This window comes from Rhinopithecus roxellana, chromosome 14 (genome assembly GCF_007565055.1).
Source record: "Rhinopithecus roxellana isolate Shanxi Qingling chromosome 14, ASM756505v1, whole genome shotgun sequence".
In the NCBI taxonomy this organism is placed as follows: Eukaryota; Metazoa; Chordata; class Mammalia; order Primates; family Cercopithecidae; genus Rhinopithecus; species Rhinopithecus roxellana.
In genome coordinates, this window is record NC_044562.1 from 96,804,965 (window position 1) to 96,829,943 (window position 24,979).

At 37.3% G+C, this 24,979-nt stretch overlaps 1 protein-coding gene across 3 annotated transcripts in view; it reads left to right on the forward strand.

Moving 5' to 3' along the window:
- Positions 1-24,979, forward strand: part of MAP2 (microtubule associated protein 2) — a 309,591-nt gene that overhangs the window by 75,601 nt on the left and 209,011 nt on the right. For all 3 annotated transcript variants that reach the window (XM_030916768.1, XM_030916769.1, XM_030916770.1), the window contains exon 3: positions 6,588-6,637. The gene's annotated coding sequence lies outside the window, so the exon portion shown is untranslated. The remainder of the gene's footprint in view (positions 1-6,587; positions 6,638-24,979) is intronic.

Here is a 24,979-nt window from a genome sequence, read left to right on the forward strand (position 1 = left end):
CCAATGCACTCCAGCTGGGACAACAGAGTGAGACCCTGTCTCAAAAACAAAACAAAACAAAACAAAAAAACCGCCTACTCTATATCTTAAAAATATGAGAATTACAAGAATTACAAACAAATAAAAAACATTGCCATTTTTAATGGAATTTTTAAAATATCTTATAACTGCAGTATTTGTTTCTGTAAGGTATAACTCCAGTAGTAACTTTTGTGTTACTTAAGCAGCAACAATTTCTGTAACTTTAACAAGGGAGAAGCATAAGAAATGTAAAAATTGTGAATTTTCAGCTCACAATTAACTTTGATAATCCAGTAGCTAAAAGTTGTCTGCTGTTTTCATTTTGTCCTCCTTGTGAGGTATAATCAGGCCTATTTTAGTTTGACATAGGCTTTATAATGTTATCTGACCATCACAGTATGATTTATAATATGGAGGCATGAAGTCATTTCTCACTGGGGTGGGGATGTGGCAGGGGGGAAGAAGAGCTTTACCAATTAACTCAAGATTATTTGCTGACATTTATCTTACCTTTTAGGTGAGGAGAAAGAGACAGAGGATGGAGAATTGGTGCTTTTAGTATGCTGATACATTAAGCCACCTGGAAGCAGATGCTAAATCCTATTGAAAAGAATTTTATTTGCGTTTTGCTTAGGGCATTGTTTAGCAAAATACTACACAAAAACTCTTGACCTGTGTGTTTGAAATGGCAGATGTTCACAGTGAGGACTGAGCCTTGGGGCAACATCAATCTTCACAATTCTGTGCCTATTTACTCAATAACTGGCTTGGTTGGGGAAAAAAAAAAAAGTTCCAGGGAGTCATTTACAAAGCAGCTGCTCCTGGCACTGCAAAGGAAAGTGTTCTTAAGATAAGAAAAGCAAGCAAACAAACAGAAGCCACAGGACAGCTTGAGCCCACCAGGTCAAAAATGAATGCCTCTTTTCTCTCAGAACTGTGTTTCTAATTTTTTATATAAAAATTGTATATATTTAAGGTGTACGACATGATGTTTTGATATATATATTTTTATATATACACATAGTGAATTGATTACTAGAGTGAAGCAAACTAACATGTCTGTCTCCTCACACAGTTATTGTTTTAAAAAATAAGAACACCTGAAATCTATTCTTTTAGCAAATTTTAAGTATACCTTACAATATTATTAACTATAGTCATCATGCTGTGCATTAGACCTCTAGGTTTAGTCGTCCTGTGTAACTGTGACCTTATATCTTTTGGCTAACATATCCTCATTTTGCCAACCTCCCCACCTCCTGATAACCACCATTCTACTCTGCTTCTATTAGTTCAGCTTTTTAAGATTCCACTTAAGTGAGATTATGCAGTATTTTTCTGTGTCTGGCTTATTCCACTTACCATAAGGCCTTTCAGGTTTTTCCTGTTGTTGCCAATGTCAGGATCTCCCTTTTAAAGTCTTGATAATATTCCATTGTGTATAGTATTTCACAATTTTTTAATCCATTCATCTGTTGATGGACACCGGTTGTTTTCATGTTTTGGCTATTGTGAATAATGCTGCAATGAACACAGGAGTGCAGATATGTCTTCAAGGTACCGACTTCATTTTCTTTGTGTATTTTCCCTGTAGTGGGATTGCTGGATCAAATTGTAGTTCCCTTTTTAATTTCTTGAGGAACCTCCATACTGCTTTCCATAGCGCCTGTACCAATTTACATTTCCATCAACAGTATACAGTGTTCCCTTTCCTTTTCCCCACATCTAACACTTACTTTTTTTTTTTTTAATGATAGCCATACTAACAGGTGTGATATAGCTATTTCATTGTGGTTTTTGATTTTCATTTCTCTGATGATTTCTGATATTAAACACCTTTTCATAAACTTGTTAGCCATTGTCATGTCTTCTTTGGAAAAATGTCTATTTGGGGTCCTTTGCTCATTTTAAAATTGTTGTTTTTAGTTGTTTGCTTTGAGATATTGTTTCATGTGTGTTTCTTATATATTTTGGATTTTTTTTTTTTTTTTTTTTTTAGACAGGGTCTCACTCTATTGCCCAGGGGGTAGTTCAGTGCACAGTCACAGCTCACTGCAGCCTCAACTTCCTGGGCTCAATCGAACCTTCCAACCCAGCCTCCTGGGTAGCTGGGGCAACAGGTGCACATCACAATGCCCAGCTAATCTTTTGTATTCTTTGTAAAGATGAGGTTTTTCCATGTTGCCCAGACTGGTCTCAAACTCCTGGACTCAAAGCACTCCACCCTCCTTGGCCTCCCAAATTGCTGGGATTACAGGCATGAGCCCCCACACCCAGCCCTATATTTTGGATATGAACCCCTTATCAGATATATGGTTTGCAAATATTTTCTCCCATTGTCTAGGTTACCTTTTTATTTTGTTGATTGTTTCCTTTTGTGGACAGTTTGATGTAGCCCCACCTGTTTATTTCTGCTTGTGATGCCTGAGCTCTTGGTGTCATATTCAAAAAATCATGGCAAAGTCAATGTCAAGAAGCTTATTCCCTGTGTTTTCTGCTAGGAGTTTTATGGTTTCAGGTCTTACATTTAAGTTTTTATTCCATTTTGAGTTGATTTTTGTGCATGATGTAAGATAAAAGTCCATTTTCATTCTTTTGCATGTAGTACCCAGTTTACCTAACACAGTTTGTTGAAGAGACTGTCCTTTCAGTGGAAGTTATATAAGGCAAGGATGGGACTTTATTTTCTTATTCTCACCACAAAGGGTATTTTCAACTGCTTTTTTAAATTTGAAATAGAATTGGAAAAAACACAACAGTAAGCACCTTTATTCATTTAACAATATTTATTGATATTTTGTGTGCTGAAAACATTGGGTTCAAATACAAAGTTCACATACCTGAAAGAGTATTAATATTTTGAATACAGTTGGTTTTTGAATCATGCCGTATTGAAACCCCATCTCTACTAAAAAATGCAAATATTAGCTGGGCATCGTGACGCGCCCCTGTAATCCCAGCTACTCGGGAGACTGAGGCAGGAGAATCACTTGAACCCAGGAGGTGGAGATTGCAGTGAGCTGAGATCATGCCACTGCACTCTAGCCTGGTTGACAGAGCAAGACCTTGTCTCCGAAACAAAAAAAAAAAAGAGAGAGACTAAGGAAGATTTTTCTTGGAGATGGGGCTTCCAGTGTTGGGGAGGAGGAACACTGGAAGAGGGACAAATAAGTTGGAATGTCTTTCCAAACACATTATGGAATACATAAAGAAGTCAGGCTCCTGTGTCATAAAACTCAACTTAAAAAAAAAAAAATCCCACAATATCCCACATTTTGTTTTTGCTATGAAGGTATATATTTGGGAGTGCATGTAGAAGAAATGAAATCCAGTCTATTTAAAAGAATATTAAAGATATCAGGATGCTGATCTGTGTCAAAGAGCAATTAGCAAGAAGTAGCTATAGTCAAATGATAAATTGAGGCCTAAAACTTGCAAGTAAACAAATGGGCAGGTTCAGGTTAGACTTCCCCTGAGTCCAGGCAACTAGTGAACCACTTTCTCTTTTTAAAGAGTTGTTAAGTGGCAGTATCATCCTGGTATTCATTGTTCAGTATGCATTTATTGATTATAGAGCAGGATTTTGTATGAGACATCATGAAAGATCCTAGGATAACAGCATCACTTATTTTATATTGTAGTAAAATATATGTAACATAAAATTTAATATTTTAACCATTTTAAATGGTTCAGTTTTGTGGCATTAAGTATATCTGCATTGCTGTGCAAGCTATCATTTTTTTCCTAGTGAATATTTAGATCTAAATCACAATCCCTTTCCACTGTCTCCTTTTTTCTTAGGGGATAATGATTGATAATATGATTAAAATGAACACATATGCAGTGTATCCACTCTGTCTTTCATAGCCTAGTGTTCTTATGTACATTCTATTTTAGCCATCTCTTGCACACACAATAGTGCACATGCAACCCAGCCACACATCCACTGAGTGTGTTGAATCACTGTCCTTCCTGCTCTCTTCGCATTTTTTCTTCATATTTTAAAGACATATTTTTTCTCTTTTTTCCTTTACTCTCCTAGTATTTTTATTTTAAATTTGTCATGCTTTCTCTTTAAATTTGTGGAGCAAAACAAAAAATAAACAAATAAGAAACTATGCTTAACAGGAATGTTCCAAATATTCGCAGTTTATGGCACCCTTAGTATCGCAGTGATTTTATTTTCAAGGTGCCTCTAGGCCAAAAGATGTACCTGACAGTTTCATTTAAATAACATAATATGTTTAAGTCCTAACAACTTAGTAGCCTTTTGAAAAAATAATACACATAAATTGAAAGGAAATCTATTTTTGTTTTTGAAAGCAAACCCACAATCACTTAACTAATGGGATTTGTGCCTGCTGAATAATGCCCAGCCCTCAAACCTTGCAGTCACACTGGACACTATTATTCTTATTTCCTTTAATTTTTTATGGAAAAAAGGTTTTTGGTAATTCTTACTTCATGTTGATTTTCATGCAGTATTTGCTTTTATATCACAAACATCATCAAAACCCAACTTTGCAAAGCCGTAACATCATTGAGAGGAATGTAGCATGATCTAATATTGAAACCGCAAACCACTTTAAGTTAATAGTTTTTATGCTGCCTAATGGATATTGCTGTGGGTTTTTTGTTTTTGTTTTTGTTTTCATATATTGAAAACATTTTGGCCAGGCGCAGTGGCTTTTGCCTGTAATCCCAGCACTTTGAGAGGCCAAGGTGGGTGGATTGCTTGAGTTCAGGAGTTTGAGACCAGCCTGGGGAACATGGTGAAACTCCATCTGTACAAAAAATACAAAACTTAGGCAGAATGGTTCATGCTTGCAATTCCAGCTACTACGGAGGCTGAGGTGGGAGGACTGATTGAGCCTGGGAGGTTCAGGCTGTAGTGAGCCATGATCACACCCCTGCACTCCAGACTAAGTGACAGAGTGAGACCCTGTCTCAAAAAAAATAAAAGAAAAAGAAAACATTTCACCATTCCCCTGAGAGTTTACAGTGGTGCCCTCGGCCACCATGACAGTTAGGGAGCTGTTGGCTTTATAGCCAAAAATTAATATTTTTATCCAAGTAAAATAATGTCAGTTGTTTGAAATCAAGATAGATATACTGAAGGCATTCATCTTAAATGTCCTTTATAATTTCCTCAGATACTTAAAAAAAATCTCCACAGATGTATTAACCTATCATTTTGTTATTATAGGACAAAGTTTACTTTTCTTAAACACCTGCCCTTAGGATTAAAAAGCAACTATTTCATATTCAGTTGTATTTTCTGTGGTTTACTAGTATTTTCTTTGTCTTATTTTATACTGTTCTTTTCAGTAAATAACTAGTTTTAGGCTAATTTAGTTTTTGGACTTAGCATAGGAGTCTAATAATGAAACATTTCTAACGTGTAGAAGAACATATGCTGTTTTCTATCCAATTAACTCACAAACATACTTCTAGAACCTAACTTGCTTTTTAATTACTGACTGCCATAGATGCTCCCTGTGGCGAGTGGAGTCTCTTGTCAGTTTGAAGTTGTTTTGTTTACTATCTGTTCAAGAGGCAGGCTGACTTTTGGCACCAAAGTTTTTTTTTTTTTTTGTCCCTGGTTTACCTTCTTTAAACTTTGATTTGACAACATGCTTTTCTGCATATTTATTTCTCAGCATATTTTAGTAGCAAGGCTTAGATGCAAGAAACCAATGGAAAGATTGATCGTTTACCACTGAAATTGTCTTCTTTGAACTTGACTACCTTTAGCAAAGGTTTAGACTGATTGTCAACCCAGGACTAAAATTCTACAGATTCTCTGTGCATATTAAATCAGATTAAAGACCTGTGTCAGTCTGTACAGACTTTTCTAACATAAAAGAACATAAATCTATTTTTCACAGTTTTGGAAGCAGAGAAGTTCAAGATCAAGGCAGCAGCAGATTGGTTTTGCTGAGGTCCTGCTTCCTGTTTTTCCCTCCGCCTTCATATGGCAGGCAGAAGGTGTGAGAGCGCTCGCTGAGATCTCATGTATAAAGGCACAGTCCACTTTTTATATTTCTGGGATCTCTTTTGTAGGGGCACTAATCACCTTCCAAAGGCCCCACCTCTAAATATCACATTGGGGGACTAGGATCTCAACATATGAATTTGGGGTGGAGGGGACATAAGCATTCAGTCTTATGACAGGATCAAAATGCATGAGTTTTATTATTTTTGATTAAACATCTCTTAAGAGCAATGGTAGTATATTAGGAACAGAATGTGTTAAAAATTCTTTTTGGTTGGTTGTTTTAGAATATGACCATAGGACTTCTACTTTAAATAAGTATAAAATAAAAATAGGACGTAATTTTGGCATTTAATATATGTTTTTTTCCAATAAAATGTAGAACGTACTTGTAAGCTTAAAGTTGTATTATACATAACCGTTGTGTGTTGTAAATGGATATGTTTCAGTCAGTGCATTTTATGGAGTGAGGAACAAGTCACTTCTGATTTTATCTTTCTCCTTAGTGAAAGAAAAAGCCAGATTGTTCAACTGATTTAACTTACTGGGTATTTTTCTCTTCTTCTTTTAGATTTTATTGATCTAATCCAAAGTATCTTATAACTTCTGGCTGGAATTAAGGTCAGTACTGTATTTGTGTCAATCATGAATAAACTGTGAAATAAAATAAAGGCTTCATGGGTCTTTAGATAGCTAGGTCAAAAATATGCTTGCAATATGTGGTAAAAGCTGAAATTTAGTAAAACCTGGATATATTTCAGAGTTGGCTTACTAGCAAACATGGTACCCTGAGTACTGTTTGTTTTTCTAATTAGTATAATTTATTTGGTTTTTGAATATTGAATTTATTTCATCTTACTACTACCTGAGTTTCAAATAATGAAAAAAAAATCCAACTCGAATTCATTTGTTTAATTAACGGAAATATTAAAAGAATGACTTCTTGGAAGGCTGACTTTTCAAAGAATGGTCAGCTTCCTGAATTTGCAGGAAAACATTTTGAATTCCACAAATATATACCCAATGAGGATGTATTTCCTAAAGAGGGTAGAGTTGAAAACGTACTTTTCAGTAAAAAATTTCAGTTAGCAGAGTGTCAAGATGTCATTCCTTTTGTTCTGTGCTTTCACTAATTGGCTTTAATTGAGACTTGAAACTAGCTTAACTGAGTTTAGAGTAATAACAGAACCTCAGAAGGCCCTCACAGCAATAAACTTGGGATTTTATTTATGCCTTCTATTTTTTTTTTTGAACATGTATTCAGATTAAAAAAAAAAAAAAAACTAAATGCTGAATGAAATGAAGACTTTTATTGTTTATAAAAGAACAACATGCCAGGTGTTGCTAAACTTTTTGTATAGGCTTTTGATTAATAATTAACGTAAAGGAAAACATTAGCTTTTCATTTACCCTTACACTAATCAGGAATTTTCTCTTTAAAGCCCATGTTTAACCCTTCAGATTGCAGTGTCTGTCATATAACAGGCACACTGTAAATATGTACCTTTTCTGGCCTCAATTCTGACCTCACTTTCCTGCAACCAAATACACATAAACACACAGACACACACACACTCTCTCTCTCTCTCTCTCTCACACACACACACAAATACACATACACACAGATGAAAGACTACGATTATTTCTCTTTTCAGGTACAAACTGTGCTTTCCTATCTTCGAAATCTGTATAGAATGTAGCAAATAGAATATATTAAAATTATGCCTACGGATAATTGGAAACTTAATAAAGAAAAAAGGTGAAATGTCTACAAGTATTGATTTAAAGTCTGTTTATAAACTATTATTTTATTAAGTGTTTTCATTTAGTTTGGGGTCAAATTTATTGAAGTCTCTCTTTTTTATTCACTTTTTAGCATATACTATCGAGATCTGTGAACATTTAAATGTGCAATTTTTAAAGACTTTTTGAACTTTTTTCTACTTTTACCCCCTACTAGACCCTGTCTCATCTACCTACAAAACCAAAATTACAAGTAGAATGAGATTTTTTTAAAGTATACATCATTGAATCAGTAATGTTTTTAATGCACAGAGTTAAGTTTTAATAATAAATCTGTATGAGAGGTAAACCTTTCCTTTCTCTTCTTTAATAAGAAGTAAACTCTTCCCTTCCTGATTTTTTATTATATAGTTGATATGGTAAACACGGCAGTTTGCAATCTCATCTTGCTCTGACCACTTTCCAGAAAGAAAACTGAAAAGAAAGAAGATTTTTGTTAGATTATAAAAAAAGTAACCGTAATGCACAAAAATTTTCATAATCTGATTCCCTAACCATCTTCCACATGGAGATTTCTGTTGTGAGAATATGAAAATTGAGTGTGTTTGGTCAAGATGACTTGCCTATTTTCAAATTAATGGATAAATATACCAGTGAAAATAAAGTGTACATAGAAATGGAAACATGTTTAAACCGCTCTTTTTATCAGGTCTTCCCACTTGGATATGTGTGGTTTAGTATTTATTAGTATTGTTTTCCCTTCTATCTGGAAATGAAGATAATATTAAATTACATTTGATTAATCAGTTATCTAAATCGCATTTTATAAAAGCAGTTAGATGTAGCAAGTCTCTTAAAAATGTAACTCACCAGAAACAGCCAAGTTATCAAAATAGAATATATGTAATGGAAATTACCATTTTTTCAACTATAACTAAGTACTTTTGGTTTAAGATAAGAGTTTCCCTCACAGAAAAATCATGTTTTTCTGTGAAAATATTAGCTGAGCAAAATAACTAGTGTTGCCAGATAAAAACAAGCTACTGATAGAGGTATATAAAATAGAATATCAGAAATGCCATTGCAATATTTTATCAATTCTGTGATGCATGTAATTTTACATTAAATTATGTAAAATTAAGTTATGCTATAGTTAAATTGACAGCATTTTTTTTTCCCCCTGGTAGTAAATGAGGTGTGTCTTGTAATGAATGGTATCTTAGATTTTATGAAACACAATGTTACTGAATTTAGACTGGAAACGTGTTTTAATCTCCTAAAGTTATTACAAAAAAAAAAAAAAGTCAGAATGAAGTCCAGAAACAAGGAAGGTAAATTTGGCATTGATTCTTAGCAACATTTTAGGCCACACTTTTTGCCTTTTAAAAAAAATATGTATTGGTTTTTCTGATCTACTTCTTTTTCTTTATGATTAATACTGCTACCAGCATTTTTGTATATTTTCCTCCAGTTTTTGTCGTGGTTTGTTTTCATGAAAGGTAAATTAAATTTTCTATTATATACATTCCAGTTACTTGAAAAGGTGATTTTTAGTGGCTCTGTGATATACTATCCTGTGGATATTTCATAATTTATTTCACCATTTACCCGTTGTTGGACATTCAGACCATTTTTAATATCTCACTATTATAAATAGCACTGCAATAAATATGCTTCTAAAACGTTTATGTTCACTGCTGACATTGTACTTAGGATCAATTTGTAGAAGTGGGATTATGTAGTGTAAAGAAATAAATATATTTGAGGTGACTAATGGTACATTGTGAGTGTTCCCCAAAATTATATACCAATATGCACTTCACTGGTAGCAGAAGCAGTCTGAGTTTTGCAATACTCATGCCAATATTGGAATTAGGATTTTAAAAATTTCTCAGTTTGATAAGCAAGTGATGGCTTCTCAATTTTAAAATATAAAATAGGAAACAGGTGCTTGTAAAGGAATACTTATGGGTCATTAAAAGTATCAATCTAAACAGCATAACTTGTTTTTTAGATAGCATGAATAGGTAATGTTAATTTCATTGGTTCTGCCACTATCAGCCTGGGAAGGCTGTTTGATCTTTTGCTGTTGAAGACAGAATCAAAAGCTAAATGATTTTCATCCTTATAAAGATAGATGATCATGTTAATTATATTAATTATAGTTTTCTTGAGAAAGAGGTTGAGGACCCTAAGGAATGGGACAAGGGAGATGATCTTTAATAGAGTTCTCAAGTTTACTTACAGTGGAATTACTGCTCAACAAGTGACATGAGGTGCAATAGCTTTTCTGGAAGTGTTTGGAATGCTGTGAGCAGAAAAGGACTAAGATTACAAATCTAAAAGTAAAATGTCATATTGTGTGCTAGCTAGTGCTTAGATATTTTATAAATTTCTCTCCTCAAAATTTTAAAAATACTTACTTTTCTATATTGATACTTTTAGTCTCATTTTGCAAAATCAAAAGTTAAAAAGAAAATATTGGATATAACTTGTTGCTATTTTGTATCCACTTCTTCTTCATCCTATACACTAGCCTTTTATCCTTCCTCTAATGCAGTCAGTACTTAGCATATATATTCCCTGAAGACCCTACCTCCAACTCCATCCTATCTTGCTCCCAAAGAGGGATCATGTTCGTCAGACTGACACCTAGTGCTAAGGGATACATTGCTTAACACAAGGCTGTCAGTGCTATAAGACATCCCCTGCCTTTGCAATTGCACTTGACTATATGAAAGTGTTCTGGTGGTATCGGTTGAAGTACCCGAGTTTGAAATTAGGTGAATTCATGCTTTCTTGGTGCTTGGAATTCTTAGAGAGATGATTTCCTATGAATTTTTTTGAAGAGATGGAGTGTCCCTCTGTCACCTAGGTTGGAGTATAGTGACACAGTCATGGCTCACTGCAGCCTCAAACTCTTGGGCTCAAGTTGTCCTCTCATCTTAGCCTCCTGAGTAGCTTAGGACTACAGGCTTGTGCCACCATTCCTGGCTATATTTTTTATTTTTTATAGAGACTGAGTCTCGCTTTGTTGCCCAGGCTGGTCTTAAACTCCTGGCTTAAAGCGATCCTCCTGCTTCAGCCTCTGAAAGTGTGGGATTACAGGCATGAGTCACTGTGCCTGGTCAGTTGCCTATGATTGAATCATTAATATTTATCTGAAATTATTTATCAAAGCCGTGATTTTGATCCAGTGCTCCAGCACAGGGTGGATGCTGTGCTTCTTTTCTGCTTGGATCTAGTCCTTCCTGCTAATTCTAATCTTTTCCTCTGGCTTAACTTCTGATGCCCTCTGTACTTCTAGACTGCTAAGCTGCTTGTGGTGTTCCTTGGTCAAGCCCTCTGATTTTATTATCTGTAAAATGGAAACAAAAATAAGTTACACTTCGTTTTAAGATTAAATGAGATATGGCCGGGCGCGGTAGCTCACGCCTGTAATCCCAGCACTTTGGGAAGCCGAGGTGGGCGGATCATGAGGTCAGGAGATCAAGACCATCCTGGCAAACACGGTGACACCCTGTCTCTACTAAAAATACAAAAAAATTAGTCGGGAGCTGTGGCGGGCGCCTCTAGTCCCAGCTACGCAGGAGGCTGAGGTAGGAGAATGGCGTGAACCCTGGAGCGGAGCTTGTAGCGAGCTGAGATCCAGCCTGGGCGACAGAGCAAGACTCCGTCTCAAAAAAAAAAAAAAAAAAGATTAAATGAGATATTATTGTGAGTCTTAAAAATTGTAACTTTTAATCCGCTTTTAAGTGCTCTATAAAAATATGCTAATTACTTTATTACATATTGTATACTTGTATCAAAACACATTGTGTCTGATAAATATGTACAATTATAATAAATAAATTACATTTTAATGCAAAAAAAAGACTCTTAGAACAATGTCTGGCATATGGTGATTGCTAAATAAATAGGAGTATTTGCTCCATTGAGCCTTGAAAACAAACAAACCAAAAAATACTCTATTAGTCTTTTTTTCTAGATTTTACATGTGTAATAAATTCTCATGCTTCTCCTAAAACAGAAAATAAAATGAATGAGGATCTTTAAATTATTCTTATAAAACTTCAAATTATATAAATTAAAGAAACCAGAAGTTATGTGTGTGTGTGTATGTGTATATATATATAATGTATGATATATGTAATTTTAAAAAATATTTCTTTTATAGAGATAGGGCCTCACTCTGTTGCCCAGACTGGAATGGAGTGGTGCAATCATAGCTTACTGTAACCTCAAGCTTCTAAGCTCAAGTGATTCTCCTGCCTCAGTCTCCTAAGTAGCTAGGACTGTGGTAGTGTGCACCAGCACACCCAGCTAATTTTTTATTTTATGCCTTTTATAGAGACAGGGTCTCTCTATGTTGCCCAGGCTGGTATTGATCTGGCATGAAGTGATCCTCCTGCCTTGGTTTTCCAAAGTGATGAGATTACAGACATGAGACACTGCACCCAGTCCAATATATAGAATTTAATACTGTATTTTAAACTGGCCAGAAAGTAATTTCTCTATGCTCTGCTGAATAGTATTATATCTTTCATTAAAGATGCTGTTAACCTAAACAGCATATTGCACAATTAAGCAGACTTGCACTTAAAAAACAAAACAAAACAAAACAGTGTAGAAAATGCTAATACTCTAATGAAATAGGAAGTGGGGAGAGGAGGATGTTCTTAATGTCTAACCAGTAAGCTTCGGTGCTTTGAGCTTTCCAGAATCAATACAAAATTTTGATTAGCTTCTTGGTCAACTTCCAGTACCTTCTCAGGGAGATGCTATATTTCTCTTCCAACTTGCTTCATGTTGCTTCACACATTTCTTATAGACTTGTTATGCTATATGTTATGATTATATTTGGATAGTCCATTCTCCCCTAGCAGCCCATAGGCTTTTTAAGGAGAAACTGGAGACTTTACCCTTATGCGTGCTATCTCAATAGGGCTTTGGAGGAAATGGACACTTAGGAAATGCTTATATAATGAATTTCTTTAAAATTCATTATATAACAAACAATTATAAAATTGTGAAACAAAATATAAACAATTGTATTACATATGAAGACTAAATGTAGAGCTACATATATGTGTGTATATATGCATGTATGTTATAATAATCATTAATCACTGTATCCTCTCTTGGCACCCTATCTTTCTCTCTTGAAAAAACAAAAAACAAAAAACCCCACAGATCCAATACTTGTTCTTTAAGATTCTTCCAGTGGGTAGTATTTTCATATTCATCTTTCATGGCATCAACAAGCCTATTTCCTCAGTATGTCAGGCTGTCAAAATGAAAGAGGAATTCTGGAAGCACATATCCCCAAGATTCTTCATTAGGTAAAGTGAAAAAATGAGGAGGGATAGCAAGTTTGTCTGCCACCCTCACTTCAACCTCCTCCCCATCTCTCCTGTTCTAAGTCATGTCATGAGCTAATTCTTTGATAGTCATGTTTTTAACAGGAAAGGATTACTTTCTATTTAAAAGAGAAAATACGTATTTATGATGCATCAAATTTCAGAAAGCTTCACAAGAGAAAGTAAATTATCCTAAGGATTAAATGGTCTTTTCAGTTTGAAATGTGATTCTGGAAGCTTTGTATTTCTCCTTAAAGTGGTAAACAAATAATTGGGCATTCTATAAATCTTTCCAGAATCTCAAAGTCACTTTGTATCATATGTAAATCTAATCATTAGAATCCTGGATTTTTTTTAATACAAAGATATTATACTATGCTAAATGTAGGAATCAAATAAAATGACAAAATAATCACCTTTTTCATAAGTTTTCTACATTTCCCAAATTAAACCTAATAATTATTGCGGTTTCAAATATCTTAGGGGTGATTATTGTTTAAAGTCTCTCTCTTTTTTTCATATGGGAAAAGAATGCTCTAGCTCATTCTTTATTTCTTAATTAAATGTAGTATCAAATGGCTGCAAAAGACAACCACTGACTATGTTTTCATACAAACCCCATGCTTATGAAATCAATTCTGTGCATTTAATTCACTGACCAGCTAATCTTTATTCTTTTCCTAAATTCGTCTATAAAAAAGAATCCCATTCCAAAGAATAACACAGCTGATCTCTTTGCAGCCCATTTATATCATTAAAAAGTATTATAACCTAAATATGGGCCTTATATCTTATTAGGGTAGTTTGTAGGATTTAAAAACAAAAGAAATGAATTTCTTTTTTATGTAAGAAATTATTTATATTCCACTTATTGCAGAATAAAAGGGATAAACTCTCTTGTTCCTCTGTGAATCAATGTGAGACTTGTTAAGCTTCATCAGTTATTCACCTGAGAATAGAAGATTATCCATCGTGTATTAGAAAAAAGGAATATGACATATAATACCCACATGTGATAGATAGGTAAGTAAATAGGCATGCTGGTTTCAAATAGTTTTGCCAATGCACAATACAAGGACTTTACTTTTAGGCATGCTTTCTGAGTCAATTTTGTTGAAGAGGGTAAAATTATGTGCCTTTTCTGAACTAATTTCTCCCAGTTATTAAAATAATACAAAAATGTTGAAAAATCATTTGCCATAACAAACCGACATGGATTAGGTTTCATTCCGTATTATTCAGTGTCTTACGGTTATCAACTTTGTGTTGCTTTAGAGTCTTCTTTCTTTTGACTATTTCAAATCTAATTAGTGAAGAGTTGAATAAAGAAAACACTGAATGCATTATATGTGTACATCTATGTCTATCTTCTTTCTTCTTTTTCTCGTTTATCTAAAGTTGTATACCTGTCAAAGTTTGTAGTTCAAAACTAGAGCAAGTGATCTCTTAGTACATTACTTTTTGAATATTAATAAGTGTATTAGTCCATTTTCACAATGCTATGAAGAACTTTCCTGAAGTTGGGTAATTTATAAAGAAAAGAGGTTTAATTGACTCACAGTTCTGCAAGACCGGGGAGGCCCCAGGAAACACAATCATGGTGCAAGTGGAAGCAGGCACTCTTCACAACGTGGCAGAAGGGAGTATGTGCGAGCACGATGAAGTGCCACACTTTAAAATCATCAGCTCTTTTGAGAACTCACTCACTATCATTAAAACAGCATGGGAGAAACCACGCCCATGATTCAATGACCTCCCACCTGGTCCCTCCCCTGACATGTGGGGATTAACATTTGTGGTAAGATTTGGGTGGGGACACAGAAGCAAACCATATCAGCAGGTATTTGGAACTTAAAGTACTATTGTCTTCATTTTATGAATCAAGAAACTTAGTCATTAAACCAGAAACAATTTTTATTTTTATTTCATTTATTTACGTAGAGACAGAGTCTTATTCTGTCACCCAGGCTAAAGTACAGTAGTGTGATCATGGCTCACTGCAGCCTTGACCTACCCAGCTCAAGTGATCCTTCCTGCCTCAGACTCCTGAGTAGCTGGGGCCACAGGTGCATACCACCATGCCAAGCTAAATTATTTTCTTTTATTTTTTGCAAAGATGTGGTCTCACTATGTTGCCTAAGCTGGTCTCAAGCTCCTAGGCTCATGTAGTCCTCCTGCCTCAGCCTCTCAGAGTGCTGAGATTACAGGTGTAAGCCACTGCACCTGACCCAGATAGAATTTTTATAAACAGAGCATTGCTCTGTGAAGTATGTTAGTTCTTAGAAATACAGAAAAGTCTTTTATGGAATAACAGTAAGTAGAAAAATACACATTTATCTAAATGTAACTACTTACCTATGATATACATCATTTAGTGATGGCTTAAACTATAAGATATTGATCTTCAGAATGATAAAGAGAGTAGAGAGTGGGCTTGATATCATTTGCTTAAAGATGCTTCACCTAGAAGGAATATACTTTTTCCACCTTTTCCTCCAAACGATTGCCTTCTATTAGTGTTCTGCCAGAAGTAGCTCTCTGGTACAATACTAAGGTGCAAGTACAAGCGGATCTACTTTTAAAAAAACAGCTATGGTGGCATCTTTCAGGGGTTTTAAGTCAGCCATAAGGAGTATCAGACCAATAGAGGAGAATAAATTAAACAACAGGAATAAAAAAAGGGAAGGGGTAAGGAACTTACTGAAAATAAAGATGTAAGAATTTCCTCCTTTAAAATTTATTTAAATTTTGGAAATATGGGGTAAAAAATGAGTCAGCAAGCAGGATGTTTAACTTGACAGGAAACTTCATAGTTGCAAACCATTTCAAATTTTATTTCGACTTTCCATTATCCCTTAGAGACTCGAAGACCTAATTTAGACCATCTGGCTACACTATCACAGGGGGAGGATTTGTCTACTTAGGGTACCCCTTGGGGTTTTCTACCTGTTTGGAAATTAAGATGTAAATTACTATTGCAGTATGTTAGAGGGGTGTACTGGCAGGCAGTTAATTTCCTTAGGTGAAATTAATGCTCAGAGAGAAACTGTACTTACATATTCAGGCTAGGCTATTACATAGGCACTTCAATGGAGTGAAATTACCTTTTCTTCTATTTCATACAAGTGTTGTACAACACAAAAATTACATAATCTTCTATGTTAATAATTACTAATGTTACGTTTAAATATTGTATGCTATTGAATGATTACGCATGTACTGGAAATGTACACCCCACAGGGTATTTACCAAGTTTCGCTATCAGGCATCATCCTCTCTCTTCCACCATATCTGGAACTGCTGTGTTCCTCTTTCGTTGTAGGGACTAAGTAGATATGTATTAATTGTTTGATTTTCTTATATTTAGATAGTTTTTGTAAATTTTCTTTTTGGTGATCACTGAAGTCCTCCGTTAGAGACTTAGTGGCAAATGTTACTTTAACTTTGTGCTTGGAAAAGGACACTCTTCACCTTTACATAAATATAAAGAGGAGGCAAACATCAAGTACTTCTTTGATTAACAAGAAAACTTTTAGAAATGTCATGTGTTTTGTCACCACAATGTGTGGCACGATGCCAGCCAATGGCATAAACAATGTTTGAAATGTGATGTGACTTGCTTTTGCTTTCAGAAAAGTAAACAGTTTCTCTTTGGATTGAGCATAGTATCTTCTTCATTTACATGTCATGGACTTCATTTACATGTCATGGACTGCTTAGAGAGTTTTTACAAGTTCGTTGTCTATCTCGTAAAGCCCACATAGTTGTAGTTTTTGATACGTATCTTTTTATTTCATCATTTCGACATAGCCATAAATGGCATCCCACATAAATATTCAAACAATGTACCATTTACTAGGACATAGGAATCCTAGTCATTAGCTAACATGACTCCACGTGGAAATACAGCACTTTACGGAGTGGAAGGGCAAGGGAAGCAGATGGGGGAAGAAGTATGCTCAGAAAATAGAGAAGTATATATAAAGAAATCCTAGCCATGAGGTGAATGATAGCCAAACAGATGTTTTTTAAAAAGTAAAAGAAAAAAACAAAAAGTAAAACAGCCTGGATGATAACACATTTTTCCTTGGTCCAGCCTTTGGGAAACCAAATTACATTCTTTCATCTCATAGTTTCATCATGTATTTTTATCAGGGAAAGAGAATTTGTACATCATAATATTTCTAAATCATACTCTAAATCATTCTATGTACTTTCAGAATTAAATCTTTGCACACATGAAGTAAGTCTACATGAGAAGGTGCAGTTCCAATACAACAGAGTGGTTATTAATAAATCGAGTAGTGAGGATCCAGTTGTAGTTCATTTGAGAGCAAGATTCTGTGAATGCTTTAAATGTATTAACAGTGGTTACTTTGCTCTTCAATGGCTTACAGTCAAGAGAGGGGAAAACTAATGCATATAAATAGTAACCAATACATGATGATACAATCAAATACTAAGCACAGTTTAACTGTGTAGAGTGACCCAGAGAAGATATAATTGATTTTGATGGGCCAAATTTTTTAAAAGGGACCTTCAGCTAGGTTTATAGGTAAGTATAATTTAAATAGCCACAATAGAGAGTTGGAAGTACAGAAAGGACATTTCTTGAAAAGGGTCTATGGAAACCAAAGCATGCATAAGGGAATGAGAACTCAGAAGTTGAGAAACTTGAACAGAGGCTGCAGGACAGGTTTACTGTGGATCTGTGTAAAGGTAAACTGAGGCTGGAGCCAAACCGGGAACGAAGACACAAGGCAAATGGCAGTGAGAATAGCCTTTACTAGGACTCGTGGGCAAGGTTCCTCAGTCCAAAGGTGCAGGCCGAGGAAGTCGCGCTGAGGGAGGTGGGTAGGGGCTTTTTATAGCCCGAGAGGTAGGGAAGCTGGCTGGGTCCAAAGGTGTGGGCGGAGGAAGTCGCGCTGAGGGAGGAGGGTAGGGGCTTTTTATAGGCCGAGAGGTAGAGAAGCTGGTTGTGCAAACAGGGCCTGGGGGGTCTTGAAACTACTAGGGCAGGAGTTGAGTAAGGGTCATGAGGAAGGGGTCTTTGGAAACTGTTAACCAAAACTGCTGTTTACGAACTTGTGGAATGCAGGTGAGCTGCAGGTCATGGGGGAGTGTGGTTGCCCAGCCGGAACTCTGACGCATGTAAGTCTGCGGGTGTGTACAAGGGTGAAGGGAGTCTTTAACAATAGGCCTGCTATACCGGGTAACACCGCCATGTTGGGTTTGGATTCCTGCCTAACATTCCGACCTCTTTCTAATAAGAAAATGGGGGGACGTGTTCATCTGGCTGCTTCCTGCTGGTATAGGTCGTCGTGGGGTTCTTCGGAGGTCGGAACTTGGGTATAGGGGTGGAGCACCATCTGATTGAAAGTAACCTGGGAGACTTCTTTCATGCGGTCCTGGATGAAGCGGAGGACACAGGGAGCCGCTACCTGGAGCATAACCCTGGGCTCGGCAAGAGTGAGAGGGGTCCTTGAGTCTGGGCCTCTTCAATCTTCGTCGGTGTCGAGGAGCTGGAAGGCGCCTCCAGTACCTGGAAGAGGGTCGTCACGTGGAGACATAGCGACCGTCCTCAAGTTGGGGCAGTCCGACTTCCAGTGGCCCATCTGCCGACAGTTCGGACAGGGGCGGGTTGGCTCCTTTGGGTTGGGGCACTGCTTGGCCCAGCGGCCGTCGTTGCCGCACTTGAAGCAGGCACCAGGTGGTGCTCGAGTAGTACCTTCTTTCTGGGAGCTCCTGGAGCCGGCAGGTCTCAGGGCTGCTACCAAGGCCTGGGTTTGGAGTTGTACCTTCTGTTTTAACCTGGCCTGTCGTTGGGCCTCAGCTGCTTCCTCCCTGGAGTTGTAGACCTTGAAGGCCAGTTTGACTAAGTCCTGGATGGGAGTTTGAGGGCCGTCCTCTGCCTTTTTTAACTTTTTATGGATATCGGGGGTGACTGAGAAATAAAGTATGAAGCTAAGATGGCTCCTCCTGCAGGGGAGGCAGGGTCAAGGCGGGTATACTGAATAAGTGACTCTGTCAGTCGGTTAAGAAAAACAGCCGGATTTTCATCTGAGCCTTGGACTACCTCCTTTAACTTATTAAAATAGACTGACTTATTGGAGGCTGCCTGCATGCCAGCAAGAAGGCACTGGACCATCATGTCCTGGCGGCGGCGACCTGCCTGCCTTACCTGGTAGTCCCAGTTGGGCACTGCCTCGGTGCCGACTGGCACGGCGGGGGTCAGTTAAATGAACCTGGTTAGTGTGCTGCCTGGCTGCCACTAGGATGCGCTCCTGCTCCTCAGGAGGCAGGGTTGAGGTCATAATGACTTGGAGGTCATGCCAGGTGAGATCATATGCCTGGCATAAATACCTGAACTCTTTGATATAACGAGTAGGATTGGCCGAAAAGGAGCCTGCACGCTCCTCAACCTTAGACAAATCTGCCAATGAAAATGGCACATGGACCTGTACTACTCCTTCGGCGCCTGCCACCTCTCGCAAGGGACACAAGAGGTCGGACCTGGACCGAGTATTGGCTGAGACAGGCGAGGAAGGGGAGGAGGTGGAGGTAGGGGAGACAGAATCTGTGGGTTTGGTAAGGGCATATGAGGGGTGGAAGGGAGGGGAGGCGTTGATGAGGATGGGGATAATGGCGGGTCAGGGTAAGGAGGTGGTTGGGTGGGAGACCGAAGGGGTGGCCGGGGTAGGGTGTCAGGAGGCTCAGCAAAAGAAGAGGAATCATCCTTCTCCTTGCTCGAGGGAAGAGACTTTGCGAGTAGGACCTGAGCTAACGAGCATTGAGCACAGAGATCTGGGTGAGAACGCAAGTCCCAAAAGGCTTGAACATAGGATATCTCGTGCCATTTGCCTAGTCTCTTGCAGAAGTTGGTCAGATCCGTGAGAATGTTAAAGTCTAGAGTGCCTTCTGCAGGCCACTGAGACTGATTATCCAATTTATACTGCAGTCATGCTACTGTGCAGAAGAAAATGAGCCGCTTTTGTTTTAGGTCTTGGCTGAGACTTAAAGTATGGAAATTAGCCAAAAGGCACCTCAGAGGGGATTTTCGGTTTGGTTTCGACTGGGTAGTTCCCATGGTCCTAAGGCGGGCAGTCCGGCGGCAATGGGAGTGTCCTCCCACTGCCACGCAGAGTGCGGGGTACGATGGCTTCTGGGGAGGTTGGACGTCTCCTAGTCTCCGGTGCCAAGGTCACAGTTGACCTGGGGGAGCCCCTGACGTGGCCACGCGTTTCGGACAGGGACTTCCCGGAGGTAGCCTACAGGACAGGGGAAAACTCACCCAGCAGTGATCGAATTGAGTCTTGGATTTGGTGAAACGGCTCCTGGCTCGGAAAGGAGGTCCTGGCTTGGGGAGAGGAGAGCCTGCCTGACCTGGCAGGGGTCTGGGGAGGGGGTCTCCTCCCGGGTTTTGGCACCAAATGTAAAGGTAAACTGAGGCTGGAGCCGAACCAGGAACGAAGACACAAGGCAAATGGCAGTGAGAATAGCCTTTATTGGGACTCGCAGGTGAGGTTCCTCAGTCCAAAGGTGCGGGCCGAGGAAGGCGCGCTGAGGGAGGAGGGTAGGGGCTTTTTATAGCCCGAGAGGTAGGGATCACGAGGTGAGGAGATCGAGACCATCCTGGCTAACACGGTGAAACCCCGTCTCTACTAAAAAATACAAAAAACTAGCAGGGCGAGGTGGCGAGTGCCTGTAGTCCCAGCTACTCCGGAGGCTGAGGCAGGAGAATGGCGTGAACCTGGGAGGTGGAGCTTGCAGTGAGCTGAGATCCGGCCACTGCACTCCAGCCTGGGCGACAGAGCGAGACTCCGTCTCAAAAAAAAAAAAAAAAAAATCAAAATTGTTGAGGGAATATAATTAAAAACAAAATCTTATCCCAACCCAGAAGTCCCCTCCACCAAAGTAATAGAAAAAGAAAACATTTCTACTATTAGGCATCAAACCAGAATGTGATGAACATTACAGGCAATCCACTAAGAGATTGTAAAAACCAAAAGAAATCTCATTTTTCTATATTGCCAAGTAGATGTAGCTAAGAGTGGGATTACACACATGCTTTCAAGATAAACAATAACCAGTACTCAAGTAAAAGGACTTGACTGCACCATCCTAAATTCTTCAGGTAATTGGGTTGATCACCTGTGTTAGCTAATTGACTTTCTCCAAGGAGAAACCAATTTCTCATCCCTTTATGACAGGAAGAAGTTTTGCAACTTGGAGCAAGAGTAACACTGAAGACAGGCTCTTATCCTCCCATAGGAACTGGGAGATAGGGGAGCTTTCTCCCTTGATGTTTGCATTTCAAAAAGATAGCTCCAAGGTTCTTGAGAAAACATTTCTGAGTTGCGAGGCTAATGGGGGGCTTAGTTAGCCATCATTAAGATTTACATAAATTTGCAAAGAACAAAGAAAGAAATTCTATAAGAAAAGGGAGAGTAGAAAGCAGCCTCTATCTACCCTTGTTTTCAGCATAAAGATTTAAATAAGAAGTATATTTGTCCTTACAGTGTAAAATGAATGAAATAAATGACTTTTTTAAGAAAAGCACTCAATGGATATTTTGGGTTTTCTGAGTATATTGTCAGTATATTCTAAAACAAAGAACAAATAGGCTTTAAAATGGAAAGATTTAAGTAAAAGGATCACTACTCCTTCACACTCATAGTAACTTAATTGCTGGGTAAATTATTGGGGGGTAGTACTGCTCATATTTGACTTTTACAAGGGAAGGCAGACCTTGTGGAGAGCAGAATGGATCATATAAAAAAGGTCTTAAATTTCTACTTGAAATGTGTTTGAGACTGGACATCACAGCTTTCTGGTGCATTTAACTTAAACTGCTGGACTGCAGGATCTCCAGTGCTCATTCAAATGCTAATGTGGGCCATCTGCCTCCCCACCCCCGCCTTTTTTTTTTCTAGCAGGAACAAGCTGAAGGTCACGTGACCCTAATTACTGCAATTATGAGATTTCTGGGAGTAATCACTTAGGTTGACCCAGAGTGAGCATCTGCTGATGATAAATAGATCAGGAGATTACTAAAGACAGGCTTCCCTATAAGACATCCAGTGATTAATTTCTTAATATATATACATATGCATAGCTAAATCCATATGCTCTAAGAAAAGCATTCTTTTCCTCACACTTTTTCCTAAAATGCCTCTTTAAAATGTAGTAGGAACAGCATAAAATGCGTATTTTTTTGTGTGCGAATATAATTAGAATTCTAAAGAGGGACATAGGGAAGATATTCTAGTAATGACTAATAATGAAGTAGCAGCCTTTACCTACACAAATTTTAGTTCTCTGTACAAGGAGAAAAGAATGTCACAAGGGCTTAATCTTTCCAGCAAAAGTATTATTTCATATTATTTTATTTTGTTTTGTTTTTATTAATTTTGAGATGAAGACCTAATTTCTAATGAAAAGGGTGTGTGTTTAAGGGAAGATTCTTCAGGCCACTTAAGACCTTCCCAGCAAGATGAATTCTTTTCCCTTTCGCGAGGTCATTTGCTTATTAAAAGGTGGTTGTTTCATAGGATATTTTCTCACAGTATTGTTTACTTTGCTCCCTATTATATTTTTTCTTACTGTAAAGGACTTAGTTTTAAATTTTATTGTGTATTAATTGGACTTATTTTTAACCTCTCCCATCTCATGCAGTAATTTTTGAATGACACACTGTCCATGCTAAATATCATGTTGGGAGATGTGGCAGTATTTTTGCAGTACCATTGGTTGGTCTCCCCATGTTGGTTAATGACAATGACATTAAAGGTTATGCATAGTGTCTTTCTTCTTTTGAAAATCTCTCCTTTTGCCAATTTGCCTCCAAAGTATGGTTCAGAGCTTCTTATAATTTCCTTTATAGTACTGAGGCAGGCTAAGCTTATTTCCAGTTTGTGTAAAATGACTCTGAATGAATTATTTATTCGCTAAACAAATGCTTTCTTGAGCACCACATCATGCCGAGAAGTGTGCTAGAAGAGAACAAGAAAGACACAGTCTTGCTCACTTTTATTCAGGGGGCAGCAGCCTTCCACGTACATACATGTACTTTACAACACACTGATATGATGCACCAAAATATAATGTATCATTTCCTAAATGATTTGACCTCATTTATTAACAATTTCAAAATACATCAGTTGACGGTTTTTAAAAGTTGTTTTGTGGCAGCACCTGTCCAATCCTTCCTCCCCCACCCACCCTTTTGTCATTGCTAGGGTATGATTCAATTTATTCTTCAGGCATAAAGGGGGTTTGATTGGATTGTAACCTCTTGTCTCCTTTTTATCTGTCTTTATGCTTCCTTCCTTGCTTCTTGTAAACTCTTTAATCTTATTTCAAAAAAAATTGTTTTAAGCTGCTTTAATTGTTAGGATTGACACCTTTCTCTTCTAACTTTTCAGAGAAAGAACAGTTAAGAGACTTTGCAGTATTGGAGCTCTGTCAGCTGGGCCCCTATGCCTCTCAAAGATAGCATCAAAAGCGCATTCATGATCCATCTGAACTGATAAACCAGGAGATTGGGATTTTGCGATCAATAACACATTACATGGTCCATTCTATAGCATGTTTTAAAGGAGAAACTGTTTGCTAAATTCCTTAATTGTTGTTTTCATAAGTACTAAAGCTCCCATGGTGTTCTTTTTCCAATAAAATTATAGATTGAATACGTAACAGTGTAGTTCAGTTCAGCTTTGTAAGACTTCATATTAATTAAATCATAAATTACACAGAAAAATATTTTGACAAGCCGTATTTTTAGAGCTTTGGTTCAGAAAATATTGTTTTCATAAATAAAATTCAAATGGGGGAGAATTTGTTCATTCAGTTTTAAAGAAGCAGCAAAGACCTGTGTCAAGCTACTTCTCACACTGGATATAGAACAAGATTCATCATCTTTTTAACCCGTGTCCCATTAGGATTGATGAGCCTCCATTTTTTTTTTTTTTTTTTTTTTTTTTTTTTTTTTTTTTTTTTTTTTACCAGCTGGATCTCAGCTGTGAAATGAGAAAAATATATTCAGTAAAGACAGTAATATAAATTCCAAGGAGTTAATCAGATTAGAAAGGCATGGCCATACACTTCTGTATCAAAGCAGAGCCCTATTTACAATCTGTTAGTGGATTGGCCAATGCAAAACCAATGGCACCTGTCACAAAACAGCATTGTGAACTCTATAAACTACAGTATCATAGATGCAGGAAAATAAAATGATTTGGAAGAAGTCTTGCAGATTGGAATAAGTGAGACCTAAATCACAGTGAAGTAGTTGACAAGTCATAAACCTCAGGCTGAGGAAAATATTGCCCCTTCTTATATGATGTTTCAAGAAATGTTTATGACAAATAGTTTTTAAAAATAAGTTTTGAAAGCACTGTATAAACAAGCATTGTATTTCTGATTGAGAGTTCAAGTCCATATATGAAAAAAGTTTCAAAATCATTAATATATGTAAGAGGCCTGCACTTGTAGGTCTCTGCAGTTGTAAGGACATGGCCTAAGACCTCAATCCAAGAAATTTATTTAAAGCTCCATATGGAAGTTTTTGTTTTTGTTTATTTACCTTTGGTAAAATCTTAGATTTTCCTCATTAAGGGAAAGTATCAGTTGATGCTGCCCCCTCAGTAACAAAACAGTTGCATTTAAACTGTTACAACTTACACAGGAAACCCAGACCACTGAATCAGAGGGACTTCAGTTAACTCATTGAAGCCTACAATTATTGGTGATGGAGTAAGTGTAGTTGTGACTCTAATAAATTTACAGTTGTCTTTTCCTGTTTATGGTTGCCAATATTGGTCTTTAGGTATGATGTATTATATACTAAAAACCTGGTAAG